The 17673-nt window shown below is 38.5% G+C and overlaps 1 pseudogene; it reads left to right on the top strand.

Annotated features, from left to right (window-relative positions):
• LOC101421487 (armadillo repeat-containing protein 10-like) overlaps window positions 1-2511 on the top strand; it is a 38551-nt pseudogene extending 36040 nt beyond the window's left edge.
• Window positions 2512-17673: the final 15162 nt, after the last annotated feature.

The following is a 17673-nucleotide window of genomic DNA, read 5'->3' as shown; positions in this document are numbered from 1 at the left end:
GGTATTTATTTGGGGAAAAAGCTTATAGTTATAAGGCACTAAAGAGTCCAATACAAGGTTACTTCCTTACCCATGTATGTTGCCACATGTTGAAGCAAGATGGATGGCGATACCTGCAAGGATTCAACCTTCCTCTTTCCTCTTAATGCTCCAAGGGCCCAGCTGCTTCTGATCTCAGCTATAGGCTGTCATAGGGCTCAGCATCGCTTCTCTCTTCAGCTGCAAACTATTAGGTAAATGGCTCATCTTTCTTCCCAGGGCTGCAGGATCAAAGCTGTCTCCTCTGCTGTGTCTATGGAGCTGTCTCTCTTCCTTCTGTAGTATATGTTCTCCTGTCTTCTTGATTGAGTGTCCATTTATATGGCCCACCAAGGGGACAGGGACTCAACCCTACACGCCCTAATAATTTGGTTGAATCAAAGCACTAATCTTTATTTAATCAAATCCTTTAAATTTAAATCAATCAAAGGGTATCATGCCCAGAGAAACAGACCAGTTTACAAACATAACCAATATCTCTTTTTGGAATTCATAAACAATATCAAACTGACACAATGGCTAAGAGGAAAAATACAATGGCAATAGCAAAACAATATTCATCCTTATATAACTAAATACCAGCTTCTTCTAACTTACCTAAATGTTTGAACATTTGCAGTCTAAGCATTTGTTATCCTTTCTGGAACACAGAAATTTTCTATAAATGCAAACAAATATTTCATAGCCCTATGCTTGTAATAGGGGAGAAAGAAATACAACTTAGTTTAGGGCAGCACACAGTGGGCATGAAGGTGTGGGGTGACTCTGTCCTTGGGGTGCTGAGGAAACATACAGGTCTAGCTCAAACAAAACAAGAAAAAAGGAGAAGAGCATACCCCGGAAACCATTTTTAGGTTGTTTTTAAGGTGCCAATCAATTATTCATCATATTACTTAATGCCCCTATAGAGAGACTCCTATGACAAATTTTTCTAAGAAATGAGAACCAAAAGTAAGTTTATTCAGGAAAAACTAACATTATTTCTACTAAAAATAATGAGCTCTCTGGGACCCATCCATTTCCATTTCTACTCTGGCCTCTCGAGAGCCCAGAGCCAAACTAAAAATTTGTTTTGGTTCCTGTCATTTGGGGGGTCTTGGTCTTGGTTTGATACTCCCCTCCTAAACTACTTCCTGGCTTCTGCCTCTTGTTAAGTATTTCTGGTTGTACTGTACCTGTGACTTTATTGTAAAGGTCCCCTGAAATCCTAATCTGGCAATAGGGAAGGCATGCAGAAATGAATCAACCAAAAAAGAAGGGATAACTGTAGGTAAGATTTGGAGTACATAGCAGAGTTGATAGAGCAATCAATACAGTGTAAAAAAAGATACTAGGAAGTCTCCTTTAAAATCCTCCCCTCAAATATCTTATCTGCCTATTGTCAGACATTTTATGTTGATTTAAAATTTATAATGCAGCATCACTATTAGGCATATGTGTAAACCAAAGCCTGAACAAAACTGTGTCCTGGAGACCCCTGTGCCCAGTGCCTACCGACACTGCTGCCCCCTGTACCAGCCACCAAGAGCCTCTTATGCCACTCCTGGCACTGTACCTGTGTCCACATGACAGCATGAGCAGTACCAGGCACCTGGTCTGGGTGGTGGTGGGCCTGAGCCTCGGGGTAGAGTTTGCTACTACATTAACCAGCTGAAGGCAGGCCCGGGGTCAGGCGGCAGTGGGCTCCAGCTTTGCTCATGGTGGTCCACAGAAAACTTTACAGATGATTCATATGATGATGTCCTGAATGCTGAATAACTTCAGAAATTCTTTCACCTACTTGAGTCAACTGAAGATGCTGTAATTATTGAAAGAGTGTTGGTCACTCAGGTAACAATGCAGTCTTTTCACCTCTTACGAACAGCAGTGGTAAATGTGGAGGTATTCCAGTTGTTGGAAATGTGATCAACAATCCTAGCCACAGTATTAATGGAAAAGCTTTAAATATACTGAATAACCTGAGTATGAATTTCAAAAATCTAAGCATGATAAAGTTATACATCAGTCAAATTTGTGAGGATGTCGTCAGTGTTCCCCTTAACTCCACTGATCAGCTGCTGGACTGATATGGTTCACAAACATGACTATTATCTGTGACCACAAGCACATGATTACCATATATTACAGACCTTTTCTGTGTGTTACTTACAGGAAATGGCAACACCAAGTTTCAAGTTTTGTAGCTTCTTTTGTATTTGTCTGGAAACAATCCAACAGGTACCCAAGTAGATTCATCATTTGCCTCTTCATGACAGTCACACAGTAAAGGAGATTCTTCTTGGAGTACTTATGCCATTTTAGCATATGAATAACTGCCTGAAAACTGAAGGCCATTTAGCTTCTTGGCCTTCTTTCACTAAAAGTTCACTGATTTTCTAGTTCTATGGGAAGGAATGAGCCCAGATGATGACAGCTTTAATTGATCACCATGAGGTGGATGGGAAAGGAAAAGTTGTAACAGTAATAATGTAATAATGAAATTCTGATTAATAATATGTTTCCAAAGAGTAATACAGCCTGGAAGTAAGACATGCTATAAATTTCTTATTTTTCATCTTCTTTAAGAAGTAAAGGGGTTCTTTCAGGTGCTGAATTTAAACAGTAAATAAAACATTTCTTCATTAACACAGTGAAAACTTGCCATGGTCTTCTAGTTACTTGGGACCATTTTACAGAGACTCTGTTATATTGAAAACATTTCTTTCATTTTATTTTCCTGTCTAGATTGATATATTATAATTAATTTCTCTAAATGAAGTAATAGTGACCATTTTATATGTAAGCTATCCCTCTACCATTTGAAGTGATTTGTAGTTACCTGAGATAGCAATAGTATGTCACTGATTTGTTGTTTTAGAGCTGCCGTAGGAACGACATCATTCTTTTAGTAGTGATCAGATCCTGAGCAATCAAGTCCAACTGGCAACCCACACATACTACTTTCAAAAAATCAATTTTAATAATTTGTGATTCTAGTCAATGACAAATACATAAAATACTGTGATTGATTACAATGTCCATTCTGAGGCAATTTGGTTAAATCATTTATCCAGTCTTTAAAAGAATGAAGCAGATCTGAAGGTGCTCTTGTAGAAAGATATCTATGAAAAATGTTTTTTTTTTAAAATGCATGTTGAAGAATGTATGCCTATAATGTGATCTCATTTGTGGTTTTATAAATGAAAATATTTAAGTTTATATATGCATAGAAATTGGTAGAATGATATACAAACCTCTGGGTATGGGGTTGGGGTGTAGGGAAGTGATTTTTTATGTATAACCTTTTCTACGGCTTGAATTATTTACTATCAGCATAAATTTTTATAATATTTTTAATAAAGAGAATTTTTAAAATGTAAAACTAGTATTTTCAAACTGTCCTGGATAATAAATGGCAGTACCAGTACCAGTGCATAGGCACAAGCCTTCAGAATCCACATACCCTGTTCTTTCTACTATTCCAAAGGCAGGTAACCAAACTATGCATTATCAAAAAGTAGCACGGCCATGCTAGGTCACATCCCATTCAGAAAATGATGGAATGGGCAATTTAGATTTTCAAATAAATGTGAACTGAATTTTCAATTTTCTAGATTAGGTGTAAATAATTACAGAACACAAGAATTAAATAATAAAAGTGTGGCTAAAATAACAGGCATATACAGAGGGGATTCAAGATGGTGGCAGAGTAGGTTGCACTAAGATTCAGCTCGTCCCTAGGGTAGCTAGTATTCAGCTGTTTTTTCTGGGCGGGGGGAGGCTCCAGAGACAAGACCATACACCATCCAGGGAAGAGTGAAGGAAGAGACTGACAATCTGTGATGAAGATTTTTTGTGAGTAGAGCCCTAAACACCATGGCGGCTAAGGCCCATCCCCCACTGGCATGGTATGCCACCCCAAGAGCCACTTCCTGGTTGGAATAGGAAGAACTATCTCCCCAAAGCAGGGGAGTGGGACATGGCCAGGTACCAAATAGAGATACTGATTACAATTTCTGTTAGCTAGATTCCAATTCAAAGCACAGCTAAAATCTATACCTACCAAAGTTAGAAAGAAACCAGCAGCCTACATTTTAAATATTTCCCCAGCAGGAGTGAAAGTGGGGTCTGTTGAAAAACATTGGGACTTAGGCTCTAGCCCTGCCTCCATTACAGAAGGGAGAAGGCTGAATTTCGAGCAGTTCCTTGGGAAAACACTGACAGTTTAAATCTGCCCAGCACAGAAAGGCATCTCCAGGTACATTTCTGACACTATTGCTGGCAGGAAAGAATGGTGGGCAGAGTTTGATCAGTGTCTAAGGACAAGGAGGTCAGTTTTGGCTAGTCTAGCCCAGAAAGCACCTGCACCCCTTGTTCCAACCAGCCCAGGACAGGGGAGGAAAGGGGCTGGAATTTGAGCAGTTTCTTGGAGGAAATGCTGACAGTTTATATCCTATCTGCCCAGCCCAGAAAGCAATTAGCAACGTTTTTTTTTTCCACGCTGCCACTGGCAGGGGAAGGCCTCGTGCTGATTTAAAGACAGTGCTTTCTTGGAGTAGTGGGGAATAGCTTGTTGAAGGGCAGCTCTTCCCCAAGAAAAAGAGGAGCAAGGCCCAGTGAAGGTTGTTGTGACAGTTGATTAGAGAACTCAGATTACAGGGGCTTGGATCTGTGCAAAAGTTTCATCCCCAAGCAGCAAGCAGCCAGTTTCAACCATGCCACCAATAAGGGCTAAGGCAGCTGAGAATTAAAAGCACAGAAGAAGCACCACAGGACTGCAGAGAACAGCAGGCTGAAGGGCACCACCAGGTGAGTATATCAGGAGAGGGCAGAGTAGCAGAGTCTTCAAAAGAGAAATCTGGTGACCTTTTAGGTCTCTTCCCAGGGCATATTGAAAATAAATTACACCCTCTTTGTGGGTCCCTGAGACTGTTTTGGTTGGGAAAACAGATCTGGGAAGTTTGTCTCCAGAGGGAATCTACTACCAAAATTAGCCCTCCAGGGAATAAGAACTTGAGAAAAAGAAAGGAATGTTCAAAATATATAGAGGTAAATTTAAAAACATACAGGACAGATTAGAAATAAAGGAAACTTTTTTCTTGGGATGAAACTAATTAGTGCACAAATAGTACAATATCAAAAATTTTACCATCTAGTCAAGACAAGAATCAGATAAATAAGTTGAATAAATCTGATAAGTTAAGTACGAGTTATCAGAAAGGTCTAAAATAGGTTAAATCAAGTGTCGAGGAGGAGTTTTAGCACAAAGCAAAGTAACAAGAAAGCTATATGTTAAAGAGAAAATTTGAACCCAAAATAAAAACATCAAGAAAATCAGATGGTGAGTCACCAACAAAAAATTACAAGCCATAATAAGAAATAGGAAGATATGACTAATTCAAAGGAACAATTTAACCTCCAGACAATATGCAGAATTTGAGGCAACTAATTACAGATATTCAAACAAATTACCTAAATAAATTCAATAAAATGGCTAAAGAGATTAAGGATATTTAAGAAGACACTTGGGGGAGGGGCAAGATGGCTGCAGAGTAAGGAACTTGAAGAGTCAACTCTTGCTACAGGGAAGTTAAAAATCTAAACAAAGCTGCCTAAAGCACCTGTTTAGGAGGCCCAGGAGACCAGAAGAGCATCCTGCAACATGCTTGAAAGAAGGGAAGAGGATACTGTACATCTGCAGTGAAGATTTGCAAGTAGAGCTCTCCACGCTATGGAAGCTAGTGCTCATATTCCAGTGGCAACACAAGCCACCTCCGGTCTTACTGGAGTTGGAAGCTGCGCTTTCCAAAAGCAGGGGAAAAAGAGATGGTCGGGCACCGACTTTAGCTACTGATTAGTAAATTTGGCTTGCTAAAATATAATCCTAGGAACAACTAAAGTTTGAACCTACGTCAGGAAGAGGTTAAAAGCTGCCATTTTGATTCCACCCCTGGCATGAGTAAAACTGGGCTGACTGAAAATCACAATGCTGGTAGGGACCAGCTTTTTTCCACCCTGATCAGATTGTAGTCATAGCCTAGGCCCAAACCTTACCTCTGGCAGGGAGGAAGCTGGAGGGATATGCACCAGCCTCTCGGGGCAACTGCAAATGCTTTCGGTAAGCACATACTGGATACTCAAACACCTGTAGCTCCATCCCTGCCACCCAACAGGATCAGAGGGGAGCTGTGTTTTCTTGGCCTCTTTGGGCAACTGCAGGTACTTTTGGATAACATGGACTAGTTTGTTGGATGCCTGTGGTTCCATCCTCACACCTTAAAGGGCAGAAGGGACAGTACTTCCTCAGCCTCTCAGGGCAATTGCAGGGATTTGGGGCCCACACGGATTAGATTGTTGGGCACTCCAGAGAGTCCGTCCCAACCCCTGGCAGGGGAGTGGGGGAGCCAGAGCTATGTTAATCTACCTGTTCAACCACAGTCAGTTTTGACCTGCATAGCTTAGTTTACTGTCCGCTCCATCTCTGCCCAGGCAGGAGAGTTAGGGGCATGAAGCTTCATCAGTCTCTCCAGACAACTACAGATGGTCCTGGCCTGCATAGCTTAGATTACTACACACAACTGTGGCTCTGTCCCTACTCCTGGCGGAGGAGAAAGTTGGGAGAAGCTTCATCAGTTCCTGGGGCAATGAGGGCAGTTTAAGCCTCCACAGCTTACAGTAACATCTACATCCTTGGGTCCCACTGTACAAACAGCAAAGGAGAAACAACAAGAAAGCCCTAAACTAAAGAAAGAACCTGCACCAAGAATAAATACATTTAGTAAGCCACAGGCCAAGCCATCAACAAAAAATTACAATCCATTCCAAGTAACAGGTATATATGGCCCAGTCAGAAGGAACTAGGTAAGCCTCCAGGTGACAAAAAGGAAGTGACACAACTAATTATAGATGTTCAAACAAATCTCCTTACTGCATTTGATGAGGTGGCTAAAGAGATTAAGGATATTAAGAAGACACTGGGTGAGCACAATGAAGAATCTGAAAGCACACATAGAAAAATAGCAGATATTATGGGAATGAGAAATCCAATAAATAAAATTTAAAATACACTGGAGGCATGTAACAGCAGATTTGAGGAGGCAGAAGAAAGGATCAGTGAACTTGAAGACATGGCCTCTAAAGGCAAAAATACAAAAGAACAGATATGGAAAAATTGAACAGGGTCTCAGGGAACTAAATGAGAGCAAAAAACATGCAAACATACATATCATGAGTATGACAAACGGGAAAAGGTGTGGAAGGAATATTTGAAGAACTAAAGGAAGAAAAATTCCCAATCCTATTGAAGGACATAGAAATCTGTGTCAAGGAAGCACAGTGTACTCCCATCAGAATAAATCTGAGTAGACTTACTCCAAGACATATACTAATCAGAATGTCAAATGCCAAAGACAAAAAGAGAATTCTGAGAGCAGCAAGAGAAAAGCAAAGTATTACATACAAGGTACACCTAATAAGATTTTTCATACTATAAGAAACCATACAGGCAAGAAGGCAGAGGTATGATATATTTAAGATACAGCAAGGGAAAAACTGTCAGCCAAGAATTTAATATCTAGCAAGATTATCTTTCTAAAATGAGGGAGAATTTAGAATATTCACAGACAAACTGAACCAGAGAGAGTAAGTATCCAAGAGACCAGTTTTGCAGAAAATATTAAAAGGAGTGCTATAGCCTGAATAGAAAAGAAAAGGGACACTTGGAAAACAGTCTAGTAATAAAGATTATATCTGTAAAAGTAACTAAAAGTGGGAAAATATTGGTGAAAATAAAACAGGACAAATAAAACCCAAAGGTCAAAATGGGTAAAAGAAGAACTGCCATTACAGGAATAATATGGAAGATAAATGAAGTAAACTTCCCAATCAAAAGATGCAGACTAGGGGAATAGATAAGAAAATATGAGCCATCTATATGCTATCTACAAGAGACTCACCTTAGACCCAAGAATACCAATAGATTCAAAGTGAAAGGCTGGAAAAAAGACACTCCATGTAGGCAATAACGAAAAATAATCTAGAGTAGCTATACTTATATCACATGAAAGACTTTAAATGTAAAACTGTTATTAGAGACAAAGAAGGACATTATATCTTAATAAGAGAGGCAATTCACCAGGATGAAATAACAATCATAAATATATATGACCTGTATTAGTCTGCCAAAGGCATGCTGATGGAAGTAAGAGAAATCTATTGGATTTTATGAAGGGTATTTATTTGTGGTAAAAACTTAGAATTATAAGGCCCTAAAGAGTCCAACTCAAGGATGCTTTCTCACCAATGTGAGTTGACTTATACTGAATTAAGATGGTTGCTGGTCACTCCCCTGTGGGCTTGCTCTCTCTCAGCTGCAGTCTGGCATAGGGCTTATCTCTCAGGGCTTCCTTTCTATTCTGGCATATGGCTTGTTTCTTTCCAGGCTTTATATATCAGTCTAGGCTCTCCTCCCAAGTTCAGCTGTAAGCTATCAGGCAAAGTGCTGAACTCTCCCAGGAGCCTTAGCTGTTTGAGGCTTCTCCTTTTTGTTTATATGGCAGGATCATAATGAAAAAATTCTCTCCTTCTCCGGTGTGTCCTCTTGAGTGAGTGTCCATTTATATCAGTGTACCAAGGGGGTGGGTACTCAATGTGAGTTACACCTTCCATAGCCCAATCAGAAGCCCTAAATTGATTTTATCAAGTAAACTTAATCAGAGGCCCCTCAATTAAATCCAATATAATCAAAAGGGTGTCATACCCAGAAGAATAGTTTACAAACATAATCTTTCTCTTTTTGGGATACATAAAATAATCTCAAACTGCAACATGCACCGAACCAGGATGTCCCAAATTACATGATGCAAACACTAGTGAAACTGAAGGAAAAAATATATGTCTCTACAATAATAATTGGAGACTTCAATACACCACTTTCAGCAATGGACAGAGCATCTGGGCAGAGGATCAATAAGAAACAAAGAGCTTGAATAATATGATAAATGGACTAAACTTAATAGGCATATATGAAACATTATACCACAAAACAGCAGGATATATTTTCTTCTCAAATGCTCACGGATCTTTCTCAGGATAGACCATGTGTTCAGTTACAAAGAAGAATTCAATACATTTTAAAAGGCTGAAATTACACAAAGCACTTTCTATGATAATAATGGAATGAAGTTGGAAATCAACAACAGTCAAAGGGAAAATTCACAAATATATGGAGATTAAACAACACATTCTTAAATAACCAGTGAGTCCAAGAAGAAATTGCAAAAGAAATCAATAAATATCTCGAGACAAATTAAAATGAGAACACAACATATCATAACCTATGGGATGCAGCAAAAGAAGTGATGAGAGGAAAATTTATAGCCTTTAATGCTTACCTTAAAAAGGAAGAGCTAAAATCAATGAACTAAATTTACAGATGGAGGAACTAGAAAAAGAAAAACAAACTATTACCAAAGCAAGCAGAAGGAATGAAATAATAAAGAGCAGAGGAGAAATAAATAACACTGAGGAAAAAAAAACAGTAGAGAGAACAAAAGTTGGTTCTTTGAGAAGATTATTAAAATTGACAAACCCTTATCTAATCTGAAAAAAAAATAGAGAAGATGCAAATAAAACAAAAAGTGAAAATGGGGAAATTACTACTGTCTCCACAGAAATAAGAGATCATAAGAGGATACTATGAACAACTGAATGCCAACACAGTAGACAATGTAGCTGAAATGGAAAAATTACGAGGAATGTACAAGTCTACACTGACCCTAGAAGAAATAGAACACCTCAACAAACCAATCACAAGTAAAGTTATTGAAACTGTCATCAAACAACTCCCCAAAATGAAGAGCTCAAAACCAGATGGGAGAGAAGGGTCAAGATGGTATCAGATTAAGTGCACCCACATCATCTCTCCTATAAAAAGACAGCTGAGTGGGGGCAAAATCCTACCTGAGTGAACTGTTTTGGAACCCACAAAGCAGGAGGCTTCAGGGCATTGTTCTGGAGACAGCGCAACATAGAGTGATTGCTCAAGGTAAAATTGTGATTTTCTGGTACTTGAGGCTGGAGCTGTGGACAGCTAAGCCCCTCCCACAGCCAGAAAGTTGCGGTGTTCCCTGACCCTTGCCAGTCACCCAGCTGGAGGAGACAAACTCTGAGAGTTAGAGGGTTCTGGTGAAGGGTGAAGAGGGTCCCCTGATGTGGGTTTTATTTTCTGGGCCCCCTCTTTCAAGCTTTGAGGAGCATAAAGCTGGCTTGAGGAGAAACCTGGAAGTCAGGAGAGGCAAATCTGCTGAGGCAGACTGATTTACCTAACATCCCTGGGATAGGGAGAAGGTGGAGTCAGGCAATTAACAAGTCCTGTGCAACTCATCTAAGGGAGGGGCACAATAGGAAGTGCTTAACAAGTCTCTAATAGCATATTTAGGGTTCCCAGCAAGGTGGGGTGGCTCTATCTCAAAGAGACGGAGAGTCATTTTTTTCCATGGTGAGTTAAATCAACAGGGTCCCATTTGAAGTTCAAAAGGGATGTTTCAGGGAAGTGGACTTGGTCCAATGGTTAGGGCATCTGTCTACCACATGGGAGGTCTGCGGTTCAAACCCCAGGCCTTCTTGACCAGTGTGGAGCTGGCCCATGGGCAGTGCTGATGCGCGCAAGGAGTGCCGTGCCACGTAGGGGTGTCCTCGCGTAGGGGAGTCCCATGCACAAAGAGTGTGCCCCGTAAGGAGAGCCATCCAGCACGAAAGAAACTTCGGCCTGCCCAAGAATGGCACCACACACACAGAGAGCTGACACAAGATGATGCAACAAAAAGAAACACAGATTCCTGTGCCACTGACAGCAACAGAAGTGGAAAAAGAAGAACACGCAGCAAATAGACACAGAGAACAGACAACTGGGGCGGGGGGAGGGGGGAAGAAATAAAATAAAATAAATCTTTAAAAAAAAAAAGGGATCTCTCAGGCAGGGTATTGTTTCCTGCTGTCCTAGGGGAGAAAGCAGTTAGGAAAAAAAAAGGAGGGAAGGATAGATTCCTAATCAGCAGTTTATCCAATTGTAGGGAAATGACTAATTCTGAAGAGCCAATCAGCCCAATGAGAAAGTTTAGCTCAGTTGAGGTGTTTCAGCCTTGAATATACAAGGTCTCTAGTTCAATTCCTGGCTCCTCTTAGAGTAGTGACACACTGGGATATTAAACATATAGGAGATACTTTAGGATAGGGAAAACATAGACAATATCTTGGTGTTAACTACCCTTGGGTCTCTTATTTACCCTAAAAAAAAAGGTTACTTTTCTTATATAATTTAACTTAGTTTACTCACTAAAACCCACTTCAAAATCTTAGCTGCAGGGTAATTGATTGATAAACACTGGCTGCCTGACAAGCTCCACAGAGGTATAAGAGGGAAGTCTGTTTTTTCTTAGTGTTTGGTTGACTCCTTGCTTGTGGGTTTGTTTGTTTTTGTTTTATTGTGTTTCCTTCCTCTTTATACCCCACTTCCCTTTTAAAAAATTAGGTGCCTCCAGACTGTATCTTGTTTCTTGTGTTTCATCCTACTCAATTTCCTCTTTTCTGTGTGTACTGATTTTGGCTACCAACACTATCTATTTTCCTTCATACATCTTTCTATCTTCCACCTTTTCTTGTTGCTCTTAAATTCCACCTCTCTTTGTTTAGCCCCAATTTTTCTGACTTTTTATTTCTATCACTTCTATTCTGTTTTCTATATTTTATCAACTCTTTGTTTTTTGTCCTTTCTTTTCTCTTTCCCTCTGTTCTCATCACACTGGCCATTTAATTCATACTATATTATTCTCCATATTCAGTTTCCCATTTCATTATAGGTACTCCACTTTTTCTTTATTCAATGCTGAAGACAAAGAAAAAATATTAAAGGCAGCAAGAGAAAAGAGAATCATTACATACAAGGTAAGCTCAATAAGAATAAATGCTGATTTTCATCTGAAACCATGGAGGCAAGAAGGCAGTGGTATGACATAGTCAAGGCACTAAAGGAAAAAAAATTCCTGCCAAGAATACTCTATCCAGCAAAGCTTGCATTCAAAAATGGAGAGTTCAAAATACTCAGATAAACAGAAACTAAGAAAGTACATCAATGAGAAAGCTGCCCTTCAGGAAATACTAAAGTTATTTCTGCAGGTTCAAAAACAAAACAAAACAAAACAGGATAGACAGAATTGTAGGAGAGTGGAAGAACCACGAAAATGACAAAAAGAGATAAAACAGCATATGACATACACAAATACAAAGAAAATATAGCTAATATAAGTAAGTCCTTGAGAGTAATAACACTGAATGTTGGATTATACTCACCAGTCAAGAGACACAGATTGGCAGAATGGATAAGGAAATATGACCCTTCTATATGCTGTCTACAAGAAACCCACCTTATACCAGGGATTCAAGGAGGTTGAAAGTGAATGCCTGGAAAATAATCTTACAAGCCAGCCATAACCAAAAAAGGGCAGGAGTAGTTATACTGATATCAGACAATAAAGACTTTAAATGCAAAACTATTGTGAGAGACAATGATGGACACTGTATATTAGTAAAAGGGGTAATCTTTCAAGAAGAAAGAACAATCATAAACCTTTATGCAACTAACTAGGGTACCTCAAAATACATGAGACAAACACTGGAAAAACTAAGTGGAGGAATAGATGCCTTTACAATTATAGTGGGGGATATTAGAATCACAATTAGACAGAACATCTCAACAGAGAATAAACATAAAAACAAAGACTTTGAATAATATATTGAGGATTTGGACTTAATAGACGTATACAGAACACTATACCCAAATAGAGCAGGATATACATTCTTCTCAAGTACACATGGATCATTCTCAAGATAGACCACATGCGAGGCCACAGAGAAAGACTCAATGACTTCAGTAAGATTGACATCATACAAAATAATTTCTCTGACTACAAGGAATGAAACTGGAAATCTTCAAGGGCCAGAGAACCATATTAGGCACAAAGATCTGGAAGTTAAGCAACACAGTCTTAGACAAACAGTGGGTAAAGGAGGAAATCTACAAAAAAATCAGAAACTAACTTGAAACAAAAGAAAATGAGAAAAAAAGACCAAAACTTATTGAATCCAGCAAGGGAAATTCATAGCCATAAGTACATATATCAAAAAAGAACAAAGAGATAAATTCAAAGAGCTAACTGCACACTTGGAGGAATTAGTAAAAAAATAAAAAAAAACTACCCAAAGGAAAAAGAAGGAAATAACAAAGATTAGAGAAGAACTAAATGAATGAGAAAATAAGAAAGCACTAGAAAAAACAAACAATACAAAGAAATGGTTCTTTGAGAAAACCAACAAAATTGGCAAACTCTTAGGAAGACTAACAATGAAAAAAGGGAGAAGATACAAATACACAAAATAAGAAATGACAAAGGGGATATCACCACAGGACCAACAGAAATAAAGATTATCATAAGAGCATACTTTGAAAAACTATATCCCAACAAGAAAGACAATTTAGAGGAAATGGACAAATTCCTAGAAAGACATAAGCAGCCTACATTGATGACCAAAGAAACTGATGATCTCAAGAAACAATTACAAGTAAAGAGATAGAATCAGTCATTAAAAATTTCTCAACTAAGAAGAGCCCTGGGTAGGATGGCTTCACACGTGAATTCTACCAAAAAATCCACAAAGAACTAACACCAATCTTGCTTAAAATGTTCCAAAAAATGAAAAGAGAGGGAACATTGCCTAACTCATTCTATGATATCAACATTACTCTAATACCAAAGACAAACAAGACACCACAAGAAAGGAAAATTATGGACCAATCTCTCCAATGAATCTAGATGCTAAAATCTACAACAAAATACTTACTAATTGTATTCAAAAACAAATCTAATGAATTATACAACATGACCAAGTGGGTTTCATCCCTGGTATGCAAGGATGGTTCAACAAATGAAAATCAATCAATGAAATACACCACATAAAGAGATTGAAGGGAAAAAATGACATGATTATATCTATAGGTGCAGAAAAAGCATTTGAAAAATACAGTACCCTTCCTTGAAAAAAAAAACAACACTGCAAAAGATTGTAATAGAAGGAAACTTTCTGAATATGATAAAGGGAATATATGAAAAACCCACAGTTAACATCATTTACAATGGTGAAACCCTAAAATCCATCCCTCTAAGATTAGGAACAAGACAAGGATGCCCACTATCACTCCTTCTATTTGACTTTGTATTGAAATACTTGCTCAAGCACTGAGACGAGAACCAGATATAAAAGGCATCCAAATTGGAAAGGAAGAAGTAAAACTTTCACTATTTGCAAACAACTTGATCCTATGATACCATAGAAAGCCCTGAGAAATCTACAACAAAGATTCTGGAACTTAAAAATGGGTTTAGTAAAGTCTCAGGTTAGAATATCAATGCACAAAACTCAGAAGCATTTCCGTATACCATAATAAGCAATCTGAGGAGGTAATCAAGAAAAAAATATAATTTACAATAGTAAATTAAAAAATGAAATACTTAGGAATAAATTTAACTAAAGATGTAAAAGACTTATACACAGAAAAGTACATAGCACTGTTAAAGGAAATCAAAGAAGACAAATAAATGGAAGAATATTCCATGTTCATGGAAAAGAAGACTATTTATCACTAAGATGCCTATCCTACCCACAGATTTAATGCAATCCCAATAAAAGTCAATACAGAATTTTTTAATTAAGTGGAAAAACTATAAAATTTATTTGGAAGGGAAAGAGGCCCTGAATAGCCAAAGACATGTTGAAAAATTAAGTCAGAGGAATCACACTACCTGACTTCAAAATATACTACAAAGCTACAGTGGTCAAAACAGCAATGATATTGGCACAAGGACAGACATACTGACCATTGGAACCAAATTGAGAGTTCTGATATACATCCTTGCAAATACAGTCATCTGATATTCGACAAGGCCACCAAGCCCACTCAACTGGGAAAGAATGGCCTCTTCAACAAATGGTGCTTGGAGAACTGGATATTTATATGCAAAAGAATGAAAGAGGATTACCCTCTCACACTTATACAAAAATCAACTCAAAATATGGAAAAAGACCTAAATGTAAGAGCCAAGAACATAAAGACCTTGGGAGACAACATAGAGATACATATACAAGACCTTGTAATAGGAAATGGCTTCATGAACTTCACACCCAAAGTACAAGCAGCAAAAGAAAAAACAGATAAATGGGACCTCCTCAAAATTAAACCCTTTGCACCTAAAAGGAGTTAATTCAGAGAGTGAAAAGACAGCCTACCCAATGGGAGAAAATATTTGGTAACCATGTATCTGATAGGGGACTAATATACAGGATATATAAAGAAATCCTATATCTTGAAATATAAAGACAAACCATTTAAAAAATGGGCAAGAGGTTTGGACACTTCTCCAAAGAAGAAAGACAAATGGCTAAAAACACATGAAAAGTTGCTCAACATCACTAGCTATTAGGGAAATGCAAATCAAAACAATGAGATACCATCTTACACTCAATAGACTGGTGGTTATTAAAAAACAGAATACTACCAGTGTTGTAGAAGATGTAAAGGAATGGGAACACTCATCTACTACTGGTGGGAATGGAGAAGGATCCAGCCATTCTGGAGGACAGTTTGGTGGTTCCTCAACGAACTAACTATAGACTTACCATATTACCCAGCCATTCCACTGCAGGATATATGCCCAGAAGAACTGAAAACAAGGACACGATCTGATATATGCACACCAGTGTTCATAGCAGCATTATTCACTATTGCCAAAAGCTGGAATCAACCCAAATGATAATCAATAGATGAATGGATAAACAAAATGTGATATATACATAAAATGGAATACTTCTCAGATGTAGGAAGGAATATAGTACTAACATATGGGATAACATGGACCTTATGTTGAGTGAAGCAAGCCAGGAATTGAAGGACAAATACTACATGACCTCTCTCTGATATGAATTAAGCAAATCAAGCTGTCTCAGAAAGCTAAGAGACTGGAAGATAGGCCTACAGGAAATGGGGGTGGGGTAAGGAAGGTTGTGAGCTAACACCCACATGGAAGAAATATGCGATAAAGTGGAGGTAAGTAGTTACACAGGGAAAGGATAAGACAGGAGTATAAGGATACTATTGGGTTGGGTTTTGCAGGTTTGAGGGAGGCTAGGGTTGGGAGGATGGGTGAGATGGTCCATGGAATTGGGTAGTTGTGGGGGGGAGCAGGGGAACATGGGAGATTGTCAGGTACATGGTTGAAACTATAATGTTGAGAAAACTCTTTAGAAAATAAAATAAGGAAGGGTTACTGGTTTAATGTGTTTGATGGGGGACATCTGGCATAGGGTGCACCTGGGGCAGGTTTGTAGAGAGTGGTGAGTGCTCTTCTTGTCACAGTGTGTTATATCAAGGGGTGAAGACACATACAATGAGCAGGAAGGTGTTTTACCCCCATCCTGGGTAGGCCTGATGATCTCAAACAGAGGGCAGGGTGTCTCTTGAGAGCATGGATGACTCCCAATGGGGGAGCACTGACTAGTGTGTCAAGCCCTCAGCATTGTTGCAAATATGTATGAATCTTGTCCATCAAGCAGTGATGCTTGGGTGTCACTGTGGTCCCCAAGGCAGGAGGAGAGAGGAATAAAATAGATGGGAGAGGGGGCAACTGGGGGACAATGGAAGAGTTCTACATGGTGCAATGATGAATATAGGCCGTGTTAAATTTCACTGAAAATTTATAAAAGTATAAAGTCTAAAATGTAAACCATAATGTAAACCATAAAGTAACCAAAAATTTATAAAAGTGTACAGTCTAAAATATAAACCATAATGTAAACTGCAATGTAAACATTGTTAGAAGTTACATTTCAACATTCACACATCAGTTGTAGCAAATGTAACATTCACATGTAAAAAGATCATTGTTGGGATGGGGGAAAATGGGGAGCATGTTGGGTATATAGGAGTCCCCTATATTCTATATGTGACTTTCCTGTGTCCTAAAACTTTTTTGAAGACATAATAAAATAAAGAGATGTAAGATCCTGAGGAACAAATGGAAGAGATTGCCTTGCTACTGTAGATACAGGACAACACCTATTACAGTGATGAAAAGCAAAATGTCAAAAAAATTTTACAATATTTTTCATTTTTAATACCCCAATTTATTTTTTAACTTTAGTTTTTCTGAATTATGTATTTTATTTCTAATATTTAAGCCTATCATTATTATTTCATTTTCCTATTAATTCAATTTGACAATATATTAGGCTTCATTTATGAAGAAATTTCGGATCACAGTGGGGTTCAATTATGGCAGGGGACGAGTGATGGTGTGGGGTGTCATTGATGGGAGATGCATGGGTGGGAGGCAGTTTGCCAGGGTATGCATATAGGGAATACAGATATGTTGGGATGTTTGTTGGATATTGTACACAGTGGGTAGAGTTTCACACAACTGAGGGAGTGTTAAGTTCCTATCCTGGGGAGCTTTGTAACATTCAACAATGGAATAATAATCTCCCAAGTGCAAGGGCAAAGACCAGTCAAGAAGGAAGCTCCAATCATGGGCCCTTGATATTCATGGC

Source organism: Dasypus novemcinctus, chromosome X (assembly GCF_030445035.2).
Source record: "Dasypus novemcinctus isolate mDasNov1 chromosome X, mDasNov1.1.hap2, whole genome shotgun sequence".
Taxonomy (NCBI): domain Eukaryota; kingdom Metazoa; phylum Chordata; class Mammalia; order Cingulata; family Dasypodidae; genus Dasypus; species Dasypus novemcinctus.
Note: the sequence above shows the minus strand (reverse complement) of the source record. Positions and strands in the feature narration are given on the sequence as shown.